The sequence below is a fragment of the Sesamum indicum genome, linkage group LG1 (assembly GCF_026168435.1).
Source record: "Sesamum indicum cultivar Baizhima isolate 11 linkage group LG1, ASM2616843v1, whole genome shotgun sequence".
Classification (NCBI taxonomy): Eukaryota; Viridiplantae; Streptophyta; class Magnoliopsida; order Lamiales; family Pedaliaceae; genus Sesamum; species Sesamum indicum.
In genome coordinates, this window is record NC_142657.1 from 3,974,199 (window position 1) to 3,993,163 (window position 18,965).

The 18,965-nt window shown below is 35.0% G+C and overlaps 2 long non-coding RNA genes across 2 annotated transcripts; both read left to right on the forward strand.

Moving 5' to 3' along the window:
* The first annotated feature begins 262 nt into the window (after positions 1–262).
* Positions 263–2,184, forward strand: LOC148789341 (uncharacterized). The gene is made up of 2 exons (XR_016068028.1): positions 263–319; positions 1,928–2,184. It is a non-coding gene; the product is annotated as an uncharacterized LOC148789341 (long non-coding RNA).
* A 5,129-nt stretch (positions 2,185–7,313) lies between these two features.
* LOC148789342 (uncharacterized) lies at positions 7,314–9,241 on the forward strand. Its single transcript, XR_016068244.1, has 2 exons — positions 7,314–7,371; positions 8,976–9,241. It is a non-coding gene; the product is annotated as an uncharacterized LOC148789342 (long non-coding RNA).
* The last annotated feature ends 9,724 nt before the right edge of the window (positions 9,242–18,965 follow it).

Here is an 18,965-nt window from a genome sequence, read left to right on the forward strand (position 1 = left end):
GAAATATAATAACACTTGAATGGATTAAATTGGAGTTCGTTATAATATTTGGGGCAAATTATAGTAATTAAGAAAATGAAAAGGATGTAATTGATATTTTAAGAAAAGTTTAATTAAATATAAAATAATAATAACATTTTATGTACGTAAATAATTAATATATATATATATATATTATGAATGAGGAGAGAGAGAGTTTGAAGTGAGGCGGTGGGTCCTCTTCTTTACTCCATCTCATTTTAAAACTTACACACACATGCACAAGAATACACACACATTTACAGAACACACTTATACATACACAGTTCCGCAATCTCAGGTATGAAGTTTTGATTTTAATTTATATAATTATATTATTTAATTAGTTCTTTTATTAAATATAGGTTATATTAAGCGGTGAACTATTTAATCGGAGTATTTTATAATTTTGACTATTTAAATTAGTGTCGTATTAAATATCACAATTGCTAGAAAAATCATAGAGTTGGGCAATTAAATTATTTGATTTGTTAGATTTAATTATCCTTAAGTTAATTTATACAATTCCATCGGAATGATTAACCAAATATGTAATTCTATGTATTGTTGCTTAATTAAATTGTATAGCAACGGTGAATTGACAGGAAATTCATAGAAATACTTCGGAAGTTATATTTTAGGAATATTATGTTATTAAAGAGGAAAATGAGGATTCAATGGTAATATAATTTACGAATGTTATTAAAAATGATAGTTATGGATATATAAGGGGTTTGATTAAATGAATTCTTATGAATTTATTGATAAATTAAATATACATTTGAGGAGCTTAGAAAAGGTAGTTATTTGAAAGAAATGGAATAGGAGGTTGGACTTTAATATAAATAGAATACTAAAAGATTGATAGAAATGTACGAACATTATATAATAGGTTATTTAGAGTTTATGATATTCTATATATATGTTGATTATACGTATAACATTTTGTTATAGGACGTGACGACAAAGTAGAGGGTTGAGCAGTCCCTCGTGAATCGAAGTATTTTGGGATTTAAGATAAGTATAACTAATTGGATTTATATATATCTATATGTGTATTATTGTATATATTATGTATATTGGTTTCTTGGATGCGAACGTGAATTTGGCTTAATATTATTATGCGTGGCTCTCGTATATTGATTGTTTATATAATTAGTTGTGGATTATTTGTTAGATTATCATCATATTGGTGAAATTATTACTATGTGATATGTAATGGTAATGTAGGGATATGCGGGATATGATTATGTGATAATCATATAATTGATTGTTGATCAAATCTAATTGGTAGTTGTTATTGAGAAAGCGATTATTATAAAGAATAGAATGACGATTGTGAATGGAAATAAAAGATGATGCTTACCTAGTTGGAAACACAGTCAATGGTTTATGAAAATGTGATTGATGATAATGTGATTGATATTGAGATATGAAAAATATGTGAATTAAGCTAGGTACCATGGCGCGTAGGGTACCGGGGTATTCCAGGGCAGTAGGGAATATCCTGTGCTTGTTAGCTACACACTGGGGTGGTGTGGGGGTACCATGTTTGTTGTGATGTCCTGTGCTATATTGCTACACAGCTGGAGTAAAAGAGTGTGGGGATATCACACAACGGGTTTCCTGTGTTGTATATGATATGATGATGGCCGGCGAAACCATTGACTGATGTATACTAATTAGAGTAAGTGGGGCCCTTAGCTAATAAACGATAATGTTGAATATTGTGTCATAGATTGATTTATAATTGTGAGTAGGTATTACTGCTTATATTTGATATTGCTATTGATAATGACTGTTAGTCAATGTGACTGCATGTAAGTGAAATTGTTGCCTGTGTATATATATAAACTGATCAGCTATACTTATTGAGTAGACAGCTCATTTCTTGCCACGTACTTTTCAGGAGGTAGGTCACACTAATTAGGCACATTGGACTTTGAGCGGTGCCGTCGTCTTTATTAGGTGGGTCAGCCGTGACTTTTGAAGCCAAAGATTTTTTTATTATTGGGTTGTAAATATTCTGGTCTTTTATCGGGATTTGTATTTAAAGTTGTGGTATGATTTTCTTGAGGTTATGTACACGAGAACATGTAGTAAGGGTAAATATTACTTTTGGTGGTATATATTATCTTTTGTGATATATAATGTTATATTGACAAATTAGATTTATTTTACGGGTTGAAATAGAATTACTTATAGAATGAGTTCTGACTAAGTAAGGATGAAATAGTGATAAATAGAAGTAGCGGGTAGGGGGCACAAGCCCAAGCACAGTTACTAGCACAAGCGCGCGCATCCACTCCAGTGCCAGCACCAGCAGTCCTTACAATTGATCGTAATTATGAAAGAATCAGAAAGATGGGGGCACTGAATTTGAGGGTACGCTAGACCCAGAGATTGCTGAAAGATGGTGGCAAAAAGTTGAAGATGTGATGAATTTGGTAGATTGCACTCCAGAGAACCGACTTTAAGTATGTTGTTTCTTTGTTCGTGGGTAACGCCTTGATTTGGTGGAGGTCTGTAAAGAGGGGATATGAGCCAAGGGAAATAACTTGGGCTGAGTTTCAAAAAGAGTTTGATGATAAATACAGACCCAAGATGTACCGGGACAAGAAGAGGATGGAGTTTCTGAATGTAGTGCAAGGGGATGATCAAATAGTGGCAGAATATGAACTTCGTTTTGCTGCACTAGCCAAGTATGCACCAGAAGCAATTGGGACGCAGGAGGATCGTTGTTACCGTTTTGAATAGGGGCTACGACCGGAGATCAGAAGAGGCCTCGCAGTCAGAATTACAAATTTTAAAACTCTTGTTGAATCAGCAGTTCGTATGGAAGAAGTAATGGAGGACATGAAGAAGGGGGAAGAGAAGAGGAAATCAACATATGCAATAGGGGAATCGAGTAGGTTGACCAAGAGGGGAACCGGTCGCTCATTCTCAGCGGGAAGTGGGATTTTTACACGTGGTGGTCCCATTTTTCGAGGAAGTAGTGGACAGAGGTTCGGGGGATTCACGGGCTATAACAGAGGTTCATTCGAACGCAGCTCATTTGCTACGCCTTCTACTGGATCAGGAAGGGGATTTGGACCGAGTTATGGTCGAGGACCAGTTTTTCCTCCGAGTTGTTCTACCTGTGGAAGACAACATCAAGGACCATGTTGGAGACGGGATAATATATCGAAGACTTGCTATCGTTGTGGAGGTAGAGGACACATAGCCAGAAATTGTTCCAGTCAGACTATAGGCGTGGTTGAAAGTGTTGCTAGCGGGACCCAGAGCCAAAGCAGTACCCAGAGCCAAAGCAGTGTTGGGAGTAGTGACAGGGGAATTGGGAGAGGCAGAGGCAGAGGTAGAGGCGCGGGTAACAGAGATAGTGGCCACACCATTAGTAGCGGTATGAGGGGTGTTGGAGCACAAGTTACTCAGGGACAGACCCAGGCAAGGATATATAACATTAGTAGAGAGGAAGCCCCAGCATCGAATGACGTGATATCAGGTACGATATTGTTATATGACATTGCGGCTTATGTTTTGATTGATCCTGGCTCTACACATTCATATATTTCATCCGAATTTGCATCTAAAATACCGGGGGAGAATAGTCCATTGGGATGTAATTTGATGGTTTATTTGCCCGTGGGAGGGGGTGTAGTAGTGAATTGTTAGGAAAGGGAGCTTAGTAAGAATCGGAGATGTAAATTTACCTGTAGACCTTATAGTGCTGGATCTGAAGGAGTTTGATGTAATTTTGGGGATGGATTGGTTAGCGCAACATAAAGCAATAGTTGACTGCTATAAAAAGGAAGTGATGATCGAATGTTCTGGCGAATCAAGAGTAATATTGGTGGGGCATCGTCAGGTAGTACCAGTTCGTGTAATATCAACCATGGAGGTAAGACGATTGATGTTAGAGGGTTGTGAAGCATATCTAGCCCATGTGGTAGATACCGAAAAGGTTAATCCCACGTTGGAAGAAATCCCGGTAGTGAGAGACTTCCCTGAAGTATTTCCTGATGACTTACCAGGATTGCCACCGTATAGGGAAGTGGATTTTGCCATAGAAACTCTTCCAGGGGTTGCCCCAATTTCTATTGCGCCGTACAGAATGGCTCCAGTGGAATTACACGAACTCAAAAAGCAAATTGAAGAATTATTGGGGAAAGGGTTTATCAGGCCAAGTACTTCGCCGTGGGGAGCACCAATGCTGTTTGTGAAGAAGAAAGATGGGAGCATGAGGTTATGCGTCGACTACCGGCAATTAAACAGAGTAACAGTGAAGAATAAATATCCATTGCCGAGGATTGATGACCTGTTAGACCAGTTAAAGGGAGCTACAATATTTTCAAAGATCGATTTGAGGTTTGGGTATTGGCAGTTGAGGATTGCAGAGAATGACATACCGAAGACAGCTTTCCGTACTCATTATGGTCATTATGAGTTTCTGGTGATGCCTTTTGGGTTAACAAATGCACTAGCGGCATTCATGACATTGATGAACCGTACATTTCAGGAATATCTGGATCACTTTGTTATTGTGTTTATAGATGATATTTTGGTATACTCGAAGGATAGAGATGAGCATGAGTAACATTTGAGGATAGTCTTACAGATTTTGAAAGAGAAGGAGTTATATGCTAAGTTAAGCAAATGTGAATTTTGGGTAAATCAGGTGGTTTTCCTTGGGCATGTAGTATCTGGTGATGGGGTTATGCCTGATCCTTCAAAAGTAAAGGCTATTATGGAATGGAGAGTGCCAAAGAATGCCACTGAAGTCCAAAGCTTCTTAGGGTTGGCTGGATATTACAGGAGATTTGTTGAGGGTTTCTCTATAATTGCCGGTCCTCTAATAAAGTTGCTCAGAAAGGGGGTAGAATTTCAATGGACGGAACAGTGTCAACAAAGTTTTGATGAGTTGAAGAAGAGACTGACCTCCAATCCGATTTTGGTTTTGCCATTTGGTAGCGGTGGATATATAGTGTATACAGATGCTTCCAAACAGGGTTTGGGATGTGTGTTGATGCAAAACGGAAAGGTAATTGCTTATGCATCCCGTCAATTGAAGAACCATGAATTAAATTATCCTACACATGACTTAGAGTTAGCCGCGATTGTGCATGCACTGAAGATCTGGAGACATTACTTGTACGGAGAAAAATTTCAGATCCTTACTGACCATAAAAGTTTGAAATATATCTTGACACAAAAGGAATTGAATTTGAGACAGAGAAGATGGATAGAATTGCTGAAGGATTATGATTGCACTATTGACTTCCATCCAGGGAAAGCGAACGTGGTAGCAGATGCCTTGAGTAGAAAGAGTTCAAGTACATTAGCCAATCTGGGGAGTCACAATCAGACATTGCTACTGGAGATGAGGTCTATGAATACGAAACTAGTGGTTGATCAGGTAGCGGGTTTATTGGCAGCCTTGCAAATTAAGCCAGACTTTGTGGATCAGATCAAAGAAGCACAGACTCGAGATGCTTTCTTATTACGAATGTTGGAAAGAATAAGACTTGGTAAGAAAACAAATTTTTCAATAAGAGGTGATGGAGTAATAGTGAATGGGGGACGAGTTTGTGTGCCTGATACAGATGAGTTACACGAAGCAATTTTGCAGGAAGCTCGCAATTCACCATATGCGATGCACCCTGGTACTACAAAAATGTACCGAAATTTAAAACCTTACTACTGGTAGCAGACAATGAAGAAGGATGTGGCTGAATTTGTGGCTAAATGTATGACATGTCAGCAAGTAAAGGCAGAACATCAAGCACCAGCAGGTAAACTGCGACCTCTATCAATACCAGAATGGAAGTGGGAGAAGATCACTATGGATTTTGTCGTGGGGTTGCCACGAACATTTAGAAAGCACGACGCTATTTGGGTAATTGTGGATAGATTGACAAAATCTGCTCATTTCGTGCCGGTACGAATAACTGATTCACTGGATAAGTTAGCTGGATTATACATTTCTGAGATAGTGAGATTACATGGAGTGTCTGTATCGATTGTGTCCAACAGAGATCCCCGATTTACCTCACGCTTTTGGGAAAGTTTACAAAGGGCATTGGGCACAAAATTGCATTTCAGTACCGCATTTCATCCTCAAACAGATGGGCAGTCAGAAAGAACGATCCAAACCCTTGAAGATATGATGAGAGCTTGTACAATGGAGTTTAAGGGCAACTGGGATGATCATCTACCTCTAATGGAGTTTGCATATAATAACAGTTTCCACTCTAGTATCGGTATGGCTCCATATGAAGCTTTATATGGAAGAAGGTGTCGTAGTCCGATTTGTTGGGATATAGAAGGATTAAGACAACTAGAAAGTCCGGAATTGGTGCAGGAAACAGTGGAAAAGATACAAGTAGTTAAAAAGCACTTGAAGGCAGCACAAGATCGACAAAAGAGTTATGTTGATCAACACCGAAGAGAGATGGAGTACGAAGTAGGTGATAAGGTTTTCCTGAAGATATCTCCTTGGAGGGGAATTATGAGGTTTGGCAGGCAAGGAAAGCTGAGTCCGAGATACATTGGGCCGTATGAAATTATTGAAAGAATCGGACCACTAGCGTATCGACTGGCATTACCGGCGGAGTTGTCACAAATATATGATGTTTTTCATGTTTCGATGCTGCGACGATATCGATCTGATCCTAGTCACATTATTCATGAGCCGCAGATAGAGATTTCTGAGGAGTTAACATATGTGGAGGAGCCTGCAGAGATTTTGGATAGAAATGTAAGGAAGTTAAGAAATAAAGATATACCGATGGTAAAAGTGAGATGGAGTCATCATGCCCCAAGGGAGGCGACTTGGGAGGTTGAGGAGCATATGAAAGAGAAATATCGCTATTTATTCCATTAAGCGGGTAAGTTACTTAAATTTCGGGGATGAAATTTTCATTAGGAGGGGAGAATTGTAACGTCCGTAGAATTTTTCACGTAATTGGGAGACTAATTGGTAATTATTAGAAATTTACATTTAATTAGTAAATAAATTATAGATTGAATTTGGAATATAATAACACTTGAATTGATTAAATTGGAGTTTGTTATAATATTTGGGGCAAATTATAGTAATTAAGAAAATGAAAAGGATGTAATTGGTATTTTAAGAAAAGTTTAATTAAATATAAAATAATAATAACGTTTTATGTACATAAATAATTAATATATATATATATATATATATATTATGAATGAGGAGAGAGAGAGTTTGAAGTGAGGCGGTGGGTCCTCTTCTTTACTCCATCTCATTTTAAAACTTACGCACACATGCACAAGAATAAACACACATTTACAGAACACACTTATACATACACAGTTCCGCAATCTCAGGTATGAAGTTTTGATTTTAATTTATATTAATTTATATAATTATATTATTTAAATAGTTCTTTTATTAAATATAGTTTATATTAAGCGGTGAACTATTTACTCGGAGTATTTTATAATTTTGACAATTTAAATTAGTGTCGTATTAAATATCACAATTGTTATAAAAATGATATAGTTGGGCAATTAAATTATTTGATTTGTTAGATTTAATTATCCTTATAGTTAATTTATACAATTCCATCGGAATGATTAACCAAATATGTAATTCTATGTATTGTTGCTTAATTAAACTGTATAGCAACGGTGAATTGACAGGAAATTCATAGAAATACTTCGGAAGTTATATTTTAGGAATATTATGTTATTAAAGAGGAAAATGAGGTTTCAATGGTAATATAATTTACGAATTTTATTAAAAATGATAGTTATGGATAGATAAGGGGTTTGATTAAATGAATTCTTATGAATTTATTGATAAATTAAATATATATTTGAGGAGCTTAGAAAAGGTAGTTATTTGAAAGAAATGGAACAGGAGGTTGGACTTTAATATAAATAGAATATTAAAAGATTGATAGAAATGTATGAACATTATATAATAGGTTATTTAGAGTTTATGATATTCTATATATATGTTGATTATACGTATAACATTTTGTTATAGGACGTGACGACGAAGTAAAGGGTTGAGCAGTCCCTCGTGAATCGAAGTATTTTGGGATTTAAGGTAAGTATAGCTAATTGGATTTATATATATCTATATGTGTATTATTGTATATATTATGTATATTGGTTTCTTGGATGCGAACGTGAATTTGGCTTAATATTATTATGCGTGGCTCTCGTATATTGATTTTTTATATAATTAGTTGTGGATTATTTGTTAGATTATCATCATATTGGTGAAATTATTACTATGTGATATGTAATGGTAATGTAGGGATATGCGGGATATGATTATGTGATAATCATATAATTGATTGTTGATCAAATCTAATTGGGAGTTGTTATTGAGAAAGTGATTATTATGAAGAATAGAATGACGATTGTGAATGGAAATAAAAGATGATGCTTACCTAGTTGGAAACACAGTCAATGGTTTATGAAAATGTGATTGATATTGAGATATGAAAAATATGTGAATTAAGCTAGGTACCATGGCGCGTAGGGTACCGGGGTATTCCGGGGCAGCAGGGAATATCCTGTGCTTGTTAGCTATACACTGGGGTGGTGTGGGGGTACCATGTTTGTTGTGATGTCCTATGCTATATTGCTACACAGCTGGAGTAAAAGAGTGGGGGGATATCACACAACGGGTATCCTATGTTGTACATGATGTGATGATGACCGGCGAAACCATTGACTGATGTATACCAATTAGAGTAAGTGGGGCCCTTAGCTAATAAACGATAATGTTGAATATTGTGTCATAGATTGATTTATAATTGTGAGTAGGTATTACTGCTTATATTTGATATTGCTATTGATAATGACTGTTAGTCAATGTGACTGCATGTAAGTGAAATTGTTGCCTGTGTATATATATAAACTGATCAGCTATACTTATTGAGTAGACAGCTCATTTCTTGCCACGTACTTTTCAGGAGGTAGGTCACACTAATTAGGCACATTGGACTTTGAGCGGTGCCGTCGTCTTTATTAGGTGGGTCAGCCGTGATTTCTGAAGCCAAAGTTTTTTTTATTGTTGGGTTGTAAATATTCTGGTCTTTTATCGGGATTTGTGTTTAAAGTTGTGGTATGATTTTCTTGAGGTTATGTACACGAGAACATGTAGTAAGGGTAAATATTACTTTTGGTGGTATATATTATCTTTTGTGATATATAATGTTATATTGACAAATTAGATTTATTTTACGGGTTGAAATAGAATTACTTATAGAATGAGTTCTGACTAAGTAAGGATGAAATAGTGATAATTAGAAGTAGCGGGTAGGGGGCGCTACATTAACCATGATACAAGCCAGGTTCTGAAAATGGAGGACAATCCTTAGATTTTGTAGCCAATTTATCAATGTGTTCTATTAAATAAATCTCAAAGCAATATAATGGTAAATAGATCTTAGACATACATTCAAAATGCAAAGCAGGAAAAACAAGTAAATTATTGTAATATTGTCTTTGAGCTAAGACTTGGTCTTTTAGTCAATAACGTCTCCCACTATTTCTATAAAAGCCCACCACTTTCAAGTGGGGTCTCGGAAAACTATTTTCTAGTGGGCTTGGGATCCATAGGCACAATCTAACATGCCCCCCTTTTACTATTTACATGGCAAAAGGCTCATGGGATCTATCCAATACCATTCTCATTCCATGAGATTCCCAAGATATTTTGTCTCACTTCTTCACATGATCCCGAGGATTTCAAGCAAATCATGCTACTCGTTGTTAAGTCCGACCTATCAACAAAATCACACCTCAACTGTCTCCCACATGACTCGTGAGACTGGAAAACAGTGAGCGTGTATTTTATTCACAACAATAGTGCAGTTTGTCTCTACTCCAAATGTGCCAGGACTCGTGAGATCACATTTGGGTAGCAGTAGTTTCCTCATAACATTGTTATGGATGGAAGCCTGGACAGGCCGAAAAACCATTTAGATCTAAGTCTATTACAGGCCTAATATTTATTTAGTGTTAGGCTTAGCCCATCAAGCAAATGACACCTCGACTATCGCCCCTAATGAATCGTGTGATAGGAAAACCGTGAGCATGTTTCTTTATTCACAATAATGGTGCAGCTTGCTTCTATTCCAAATGCGCCACGACTCGTGAGACCATATTTTGGTAGTGGCAGCTTCCTCACCATATTATTATGGATGAAAACCTTGGACAGATCAAAACTATTTTGGTCCAAGTCCAATGTGGGGCCTAACACTTTAACTTGGTCTAACCAAGTGAGAGCTAAATTTTAGCATTAACCGAGACCTCATCACATTAGTATTTTGCATGCATAACTATCAAATATTTAAAAGCATTAGAAATTAAATGCGCCAAATGCAAATAAACCTAGCATTCCCCTGTTGGATGATCACGAGCCCAACCTATGAGACCCACTGAGCCTGCAGTAAGTCTAAGGTCTGTCAATGGTGGCCCTATGCTATTACAAAGAAAATTACCCATTAACACACTAATGGGCCTTGTAACTCCTCCTTTCACTGTGGGCCTCCTTCTCCATGGGCTTGCTTCTCCATCAGCTTGTTTTATTACAAAATTTAAAACCTCACCAAAAGATCCTATTATACTTGCATTACAATGTAAAAAAACCTAGATCAAAAGTCGGGGGGAGTATATAATTGGGGAGAAAAGCAAACATTTATTATTCCAATGCATAAAACGAGACAAGGAGAGATATAAAACAAAGGGCATATGGGCCCATCTGACATAAATAAAATAACACATACAAATGGTAAAAGGCTCCGTGATCATTTGTTGCCATTCGACTAGCATTATAATCCAATTAAGTGTGCTAGACATATATCATACATCCCATGCATAATTAAAAGACATGATATTATTGTATACGTTTTCGCTTACCATTTCCGTTAATACGTTCCCAAGCCATACCACATGATCCTTCATTTAGTTCATTCGAGTAGGATTTCTATGTTTTTACAACAAAAATTACATTTTTTCTGTACTTGAAACCAAACCCGAAGCCCAGACTTGGGGTTTTCTTAAGTTTTTTATTATCTTTTTTTAAAAATATGTTGTTGAGTGAGTGTTTTGTCTCCCATTGTGTAGTAAAATATTTGTTGTCCAAGATTTTAAAGTATTTTATTTTAACTCTAATTTTAAATTTGAAATATTTGTATCACAACTTGTTGCTTAGAATTTTGCTGCTGAAATTGCAATTGACTTTTTGAGGATATTTATTGCCTTGGTTTTGTTTCATTGTGTTGTTATTTCTTGATCACGAACATTTTGAATTGATCCTGCACACGTACTAGTGGAAAGAATCACCAAACTCTACAATAATTAGAATGTTTTTGGTTGGATTTCTTAGTACCTCGGGAGGATTGTCATATCCATTCTCCAAATTGAAATAAGCAACCCAGATATTTAGCTTCTTAAACCTTTCTCGAATATTTATCGTTCTCAAAACTCATTGTAGTGTGAAAGATTGCTCTTGGAAAAATCCATGTTATTCTTACATTCAGGTTAACACATATGTGCCTAATCACACATGCATTAGGTCAAATCCTACCAGAGAGGCAAGTGCTAAGTGGATAGCTACAAAAATTGAGAGTGTGTTGAGAGAAAATCCGAGGATGAAGACTAGAGGTATTAAAAATAAAGTTAAAAAATTTGGTGTCATCTTTAGCACAAGCAAATTTATAGGACTAAGAAGAGGCCTTGGAGTCAACAGAAGGTAGCTACATTGAGCCATTTGGAAAGATGCCTTATTATGCTAATCTTGTCTTGGAAAAAAACAGGGGGAATATGTCGCATCCACAAATTTTTAATACATAATTGTAGGACTAGTTCGTATGTACCGAAGGAATTTGAATTAATTAGTAAATAAATTATAAGTTGAAATTCAAATATTTTAGAATTTTAAGGGATCTGATTGGAACTTTATAAAGTTTCAGAGGTAGATTATATAAATTTAAAAACTTAGGGGACCCAATTGTATTTTCATCCAAAGTTATATATATATCTTTAGAATCCTTTAACAAAGTCATACACACTTATAAAAGGAGTTTCGTCATTGTCAAGAGCAGGTAAGTAATTAATCGTAAAATACTATTAACTTATATATTATATTATTTAATTAGTGTCTTTACTAAATGTAATTTATACTATTCTGTTTAATGTTTAGTCGGAAAATTTTAAGAGTTTGAGCCATTATAAAGTAATGATCGGTAAATGTCTCAATTAAATTAGGGATGTTATAATTAAGAACTGAATTACTTAATCTATTAGATTTACTCATTTCTATAGTTGATTTGTTCAATTTCATCGAATTGATTAATCATATATTTGAATATATGGGTAGGTGTTTAATTTGTTTCTACAATTGTGAGAATTGATAAAAATGAATAGAGATATTAAAAAATGATATTTCAGAAATATTAGGAAGTTGTATTTGAAAATATTATATTTACTAAAAGAAATATGAGAGTTTTGAGATAATTAATCCATAAATGTTATTAAGAACGATATGAGGGTTAAATGAAAATTATTCTTATGAGTTAACTAAAAAACTATATACATCTTTCAGAAGCTCAATTTATCTAGTTATTTAGAAGAAATGAAACGGGGATTTGTATTTTATAGAAATACAATACTAAAAAATTGTTGGAAACTGTACAAATAATATTTTTAGTATTCTATCTAGAATTATGATATATTGATTATATGAATTATAACTTATTATAGGATACTAGGATAAAAGACTAAAGAACTTCTTATCTGCTAGTTAAATCTCTATAAGATCGAGGTAAGTAAATAATTAGTATTATATATATATATATATATATTTCTTTTCCTTGTGACATTACTTTTATGTAAATCTATGATTCGTGCCGTCGACCAATCTATTTTGAATTATATGAGTTTTTCATGATTTAATTTGAATGATTATGTCGTGAAAGTGAAATGAGAAAATGCATTGAAATATCCATTTATTGAATGATGTGTTCTTGGTGCTTGCAAATGAAAATGTGTTTATTTGCGGTTTTGTGTGATTAGTTGCTTAAAATAACGGTGATATGTGGAAATGAGCGATTGATGGAACTTGAATATAATTGCGATATTGAATACCCCTTGATGTTGTTTAATAGCTTGTGTGGCAAAACGATATGAGAAGAGCTTTGATGCAATATGAAAGAGCATTGATGTGATTTAGAAAGAGCTATGATACGATATGAAAAGAACTTTGATGCAAATTGAAAGAGCTATGATGCAAAATGAGATTGATGAGCCAGTATGGCATGTCAAGGGGATTCATTTAAACTTTATTTAATAAATGATGAGGTTGAGCTGGTGGAGAAAAATCACTATATCACCTTCTGGTAAGCAGCCTAGGAAAATAGGAGTTTAATTGCTTGTCTGGCTATGCGTTGCTTACGTTATGCAATAGAATTAACCGTATTGGAACTAAATTGATTATATTCTACATATATTGCTCATTTTGTCTTGTTTGAAACTATACTAGATGTACATGTATAGGTGATGCTGTTATTTACTTACTGAGCAGTAGGCTCATTTCTCTTCTCATATTTTTTAGGAGTAGATCTTGAGGTGTCTACCCATCAAGGACTAGATCCAAACCTTACTCTTCAGTCAGGCGGGGCCAATATGCAGTTTCCTCCTCATTCATCAGTAAAAATACAATCACGTTTTGGAGATGTATAAAGAGGAATAAAAATGTGGATGGCGTGAGAACTAAATATTATTTTACTTGTGGTGTATGATATATGCATATACATATAATCTTGTGGGTGAGAATTTGATTGTGTTTGTTATGTCGCTGAGCTTATGTGTATATATATTCAGCAGCGACTGAATTATGTGCATATTTATGTATATATAAATATAATTTACTTTAATTATGATATTCAGAAAAAATACAGCCGTAGTGCCGTTGGAGGAGCTACTAAGTATGGTAACCCTTTAGTGTAATTTAGATAAGTTAGAGGTCATCCCTTCTGTACCTATTTTTAAAAAAAAAATTTTGGGGTTGTCTGTATCAGGAGATGGGTTTTTGGAGGGATGTAGTCCATTTTTAGGCTTTGATGGGTGCCATCTGAAAGGGTCATTTGGAGGCTTGTTACGCTGTCATTAGGTTAGATGGGAATAACGGGTTATTTCATGTTACCTTTGCTTGTTGAGTCAAAATTCAATGAATCTTGGAGCTTTTTCTTTGAATATATGTCAAGGATGGTGGGAGGCTTCTCTATGGACAAGCCATGGATATTTATGTCTAACAAACATAAGGGAATGTTGCATTCTCATCTTTTTGTTTTTTGTTTTACATGTACTGGAAACTAGACTGAAATGTAATGCATGTAATTTCTAGGGGTGTATTTGTTATGTTATGTATAAAGATGGACTTAGATGTAATACATGCAATTTCTAGGGGTGTATTTGTTATGCAATATATAAAGATGGATTGAAAGAGAATGCATATACTTTCTATTACTATTATTGAAATGTAATGTTGTAATTGATATATATTCATTATTAAATTAATCTGAGAATATATTGATTGTTTAGGGATTGGTGGAAATAATAAATAAGGTTGTACCTCATGCTATTAACAAGAGGTGTGCATGTTAGAATAGGTGATCAAAAAGCCAATTGGTATGGCTGTATTGGGAACCATTTAGCAATCTTTATGAATATGATGTTATCTTGATGAATGTACTAGGCATTCATCTGTGATACCATGTATTTGTTGTGCTTACTATTGACGTTGAACAGTGTTTTAACATCCCAACAAATACCCACAGACCAATTAAATAACCCATGTAGTTGGGCTGTGCATTGGATGACAGCTATTGAAACCAACTTCTGACCGTTGGTCTGAAATGTTCCAAGTCGAGGACCTCAAGATTGGGCATCGATAGTCCTACATAGACTTCCACTAAGTATTGAATTCATTGTTTGAGTGTCGTGTTTCATCGGCGATAACATGGGATGTCTATGCAATTTTAGTGGATTAGTTGACAAGGTTGTTAACTGATTGAACAGACTCGCAGGAATTGTCATATGGAAGCCTTGGAGGCTTGGTCGGTATGACTTGAATTCCGGCTCCAATAATACAGGATTAGTCTTTGGATTTGAGGAATAATGGTAGCACATGCATATGATGGTTATATCTTGGATTTGGCGAGAGATGACTGTGTCTTCGATGTGGTCATTATAAGCCTTATCTAGTGTAATCAGAGCATGTAGAGGATGATGAATTTACAAGATAGAATTTGTCCCTATAAGTATATGGTGGATATATCTCCTATACAGTATAAGATAGTTTAGACTCTCTAAGTCTATGGCCATAGCAATTGGTCAAATAGGAAATGGTTTTCTTTGTCGATCAATAGAGTAAACGCATTTAAAGTATTCAGCATAGTTACCTGATCCAGGATGGAAACCGACGCCCAATTTCATGCCCTAGACTAAGGCCAGAAGACGATCGATGGAAGTAACGTACCTGTATGAAACTCAAGAGCCTACATGTTACGCTAACATTCACTCAGTCTCTAGTGCTATAGACCATTACTAGATGGCTACCCATGGTGACGGGCGTTTTTTATTAATAGTTAATTAGAAATAATTAATTAAATTAGATTTAATAAATTATTTGTGTTGTATATAATTTTCAAGTCTAGCTGAGGGTGAACCTAAAATGTCAAATACAAATCACTATGGAATTGGTGGAATTAATTTAGAATTAATTCGAGAAGAAACAAATTAATTTTTAATTATATTAAATTAATTCAAGGAGAATATATAAATGATTGGATCATTTATTTAATAATCCATTTAATGGATGACACAATAATTAATTAATTGAATTTATTAATTTTTCAGCTTAACACCTTTAAATTAATTGAATTAATTTATTAGGTTTGGCTTAATTAATTGATTAGATCAATTGATTAGTATTTGAGTTTAGATTTATTTAATTGGATCAAATGAATCTTTACACTTTGTTGGGCTAAAACTAATTTAATTAATTATTTTCAAAGGGACTTTGGTTGGGCTTGATTTAATTTCATAAAATCAAGCCCGGTGCATACTTGAAATCCAAGCTCATTTGAGGAAGGTTGGAGCAAGTTAAGAAGGAGTTGAAACTCCTCACCATGATGAACATGATGGAGTGGTTATTTCATCACGGTTGAAGATTATATGTGTGTGTGTATAGGTTGCCTTAGAGGCAAACTTGGTAGTTATTGAATTTTGTATTCAGTTGTACGTAATATACAAAACTACACACATATCCAACCTAACCTAACACAAAAGCCACGAAATTTTGCTCTCATTTTCTCTCTCAAATATTCTCCTATTTTTTATTTATTGAATTTGATTCAAGTTAGAACATAAAACAATCCGAAAGCACTAAACGATAGTGTTTGTTTGGAGTTGTTTTTCCTTCTTGTTCTTTGTTCTATCTAGAAATAGAAAAGAACTATATCTATTCCATACTATGGTGTGGACAAATTAGAGGGGATTCTAATTTGAATCCTAAATTGAACAAATGAGGAACAAAAAGGGAAACAACGCACGTTGCTGCTCATCTAAAGAAACAAAAGGTAAAATTTCATGTTGTATTTCTATGCTTTTGCTTCATCCTTTAGCCACATGTCTAGCTTGCTTATATATTTGTTATTATGCTTTTGACAAACACCAAAAGTCCAAGAATTTCAAAGGAAACACCCATTTGAATCGTTTTTAATTTTTTTATTTTATGCTTTAGCCGCATTCCTAGGCTATACCGATTCTTTTAGTGCGAGGCATATTTATGCTAATTTCATAAGTCAGTTTGTAGGGGTTGTCCTAAAGAGGTATTTCTGGCAAGGAGCCAGATCATACAATATTGCAGGTTTCAATTTTGCACTTTATAATATCAAAGAGTTGAACTCTGCACATACGGATGGCTGCTCAAAGTCCCAGCTGAGATGGGGTCTAGCCCTACATTTGACCATAGACTAAGAAATGATCATGTCACCAACAATCTCTATGAATCCTTTAACCATTAGGTAAGGAAACTTAGAAGTAGCCAAATAGATATGTGTTGGAATAGGTGACCACAAAGCCAATTGGACGGGCAGTTTTGGAAACTATTCAAACCATCTTTATTCAAGTAATATTATCCGATAAATATGGTAAGTATTCATCTTTGGTATATGTATCTGTTGTGCATCACTTCAATGTCACAACAGATGCCCACAGATCATTCAGATAACCTATGTAGTTGGGTTACGCATTGGATGACGGCTATGAAACCAACCTCTAAAGGTTGGTCTGAAATGTTCCAAGTCGAGAACTTTGAGACTGGGCATCGAGAGTCTTATTGAGACTTGCATTAAGTATTGCATTCATTGAATGAGTGCCATGTTTCATCGACGACAGACGTTGGATGTCTATGTAATTTCTATGGGTTAGTTGACAAGGAGGTCAATTAACTGAATTGACTTGCGAGAATCGTCATATGGAAGAAGCCTTCGATGTTTGGTCGGTATGACTTAAGTCCCCGGCTCCGATAGTACATGAGTAGTCTTAAGATTTGAAGAACCATGGCGGTCACGTGCACACGATGATTGTATCTTGGATCTGTGTGAGAGGTGATTGTGTCACAGACATAATTATTATAAGCCTTGTCCAGTGTAGTCAGAATATATAACAAGGACGGTGGGTTCCAAGAAAAGGATCCATCCCCTGTTAGTATTTGACAGTGGTATATCCTATGCTCTTGGAGATGTATTTATGACTCACAAAATTTGTAGCTATAGTGGGTGATCGAATAGAAAATGGTTTCCTGTGTCGAGCAATTAAACGAAACGCAATCTCAAATATTAAAGCATAGTTATCTAGTCCAAGATGGGAACGAACACTAAATTCCATGTCCTAGACTAATGTTGCGAGACGGTAAATGGAAGGACCGTACCCATATAGAATCGGGAGCCTAAATGTTCACGTGGATATCACCTAGTCTTTAGTGTCATGGACTGTTGCTAGACGGCCACCCATGGTAGCAGGATTTCTAGATCAATGGTTGATCAAGAACGATCTGATTGAATTTTAATCAATCTATAATGTTGGACACTAGACAAAGTCTAGCTAAAAAGTGAATCTAAAGAGTCACACGCAAATCACTATGGAAGGACTAGGAATTAATTTGAAATTAATTTCGAAAGATATAAATAATTGAATTATTTACATGTAGGATGATCCATTGGATGGATAGCCCAATACTAAATTAATTTGTTTAATTGGCTTGTCTTAATTAATAAATTGAATTTATTAATTAAAGAGAATTAGGCTTATGTCTTTAATTGGATTAAATGACATTGGCTTAATTTAGTTTGGATTTATTAAATTAGATTTAATTAAATTTATTGGGACTTTGATTTATTTAAACTTGATTAAAATAAAACTTGGTCCACTAAGTTAAGGCTCACTAGCAATAGAGTTAACTTCTATTGTTGAAAGAAGGGTTTGTTCAAATTGCATTTTTTGGAAAGTGTAGACTTGACCATATTTGGAGTCCTTCTTATATGGCATGATTTGACCATACAAAGTATGGTAGGTAGAATGTATCTAGACACATTTTCACCTTTTCATACAAAGTATATATATATGTGTGCGTTATCATCATTATTCACAAGATGATAACACATAGTGAGTAGTGTAGAGAACACACACTACCCCTCCTTGTCCATGTAACTCTCTGCCCTCTCCTTTTCTGTCCCTCTCATCCCTCTTGTTCTCCAACTCTCTTTGATCTAGGATCAAGTATAGAGTTGTAGAGAACTTTTGATGAAGAAAATATATTAATTGATAGTGTAGTTCTCTTTGATCATTTCTTCCAATCGGTTTTGATTTCTTCTAGCAAAGAGATCGAAACC